The sequence below is a fragment of the Rhagoletis zephyria genome, unplaced genomic scaffold (genome assembly GCF_001687245.7).
Source record: "Rhagoletis zephyria isolate East Lansing unplaced genomic scaffold, Rhagoletis_zephyria_1.1 Rzeph_scaffold_00802, whole genome shotgun sequence".
NCBI lineage: Eukaryota > Metazoa > Arthropoda > Insecta > Diptera > Tephritidae > Rhagoletis > Rhagoletis zephyria.
The window spans coordinates 185,047-186,648 of NW_016157886.1; positions in this window are offsets into that span (position 1 = coordinate 185,047).

Consider the following 1,602-nt stretch of genomic DNA (forward strand, 5'->3'; position numbering starts at 1 on the left):
TTCCTCTTTTTCTTGTCGAGTTCGTCTTTCTCTCTCATGCTGGTATTTTTTGACGTCACGGCCAGTTGCTCTCAGCTCGATTGGCGCAATCTTGTATTCTATCATTCTTCATTGCAAGGTGATAGCATGCATGGGTAGCAAGCAGCGAAATTATGTATCAAATACAATAACGAGAGACAGCAAAAAAACGAAGTGAGCGAGATGAGAGGAATGAGAGGAGTGAGAAAAATATGTAGCAATTCCAACAACAAAACAACTAGCACAGGGTCGAATTTATCTTGCTATGCTATTTTGCAAAATATATACATGGGTTTCGACGTTGCATATTTTGCAGCGATAGGAAATGTTGTTTCCCATGTATTTTGTTGTTCTGTGTTTGCAAGTTATGCAATCCATGCAATCCGTGCTACGTGTAATGGCCTTGCAATATTTGGAGAATACGCCTAATACTTGTATACTATATGCAATAGAAATATACATACACTTACATACGTTGTAGTTCATCATCAGATTACGTATTTATTGATAAATTGCATACGGGAAACATTAAAATGTCAATGCTGCAAAGCAACCCTTCGGTGCTAGCAATGGAAAATATGTACATTGCTTATCAGTATTCTTAACATGTAAAGATGTAGTTGACGCATACAATCAAAATACCACAAGAACCAATGCACTGGTTTCTTATTTTATCTTTTGTATATATACAGGAGAAACTCGGCCAAACATTAACATACATATGTGTAAGCGCCAATCTATTGTTATTACTATTATATATACATCCATATGTACATATCCACATACATACACATGTAATTAGTTAAGGAAATAGAGTTAAAAAATTGTATATAAAGGTAAATTTTGAATAAAAAAATCAGATTTGAAATACAAGTCTCACTAACAACCTCTTCTCCGCTTCTCACTTTTTTTATATTTAATTTTTTAATGTTTTACTTCCCCCCACCAGTGGTAAGGGGTAAAATATTGAATATATAAAATACTAACCTGTTATTTTATTTAAATCTACTTCCCCCTACCAGTGATAAGGGTTAGAGAAATTTAAAATACAAACGCGTTGTAAAAATTAAAATTTTTTATTTGATTACCGTTTAAAAATGTTCATATTTAAATCAAGTGAAAAGTGTTAAAAATTGAATATTTTCATTATACATACACTACGTGACAACACATACACAAATACATGGTACATGTTTATCTGTACAAATTCACTAATCGCGAGCTGTGATGTTGATTCAAACTCAACATTTGAAAATACATTTACATGTATGGTTGTAGCTGAGTGTGCAAAGACCCTTGACACAACTGGTTGCTGCCAAGAGGTTCCGGGTTCAATTATCATCAGACGGAACACAAAATAAAATTTTTTTCTTCTTAATTACGAAAAAGCATCTGTGCACTTCAAACGACATATTTTATAGCGTATGTACATACTCAGTTTTAAAAGGAGATGGGTTGGTGCTCTTTCATATGCGTATTTTTACAACGCTTTTATCAACTTGCAATGTTGTATGTCCAGACCACCATACTATAAAATTATAGTTTAAAAACTAAAACCTCGCTATTATAATTTCCATTCGTATT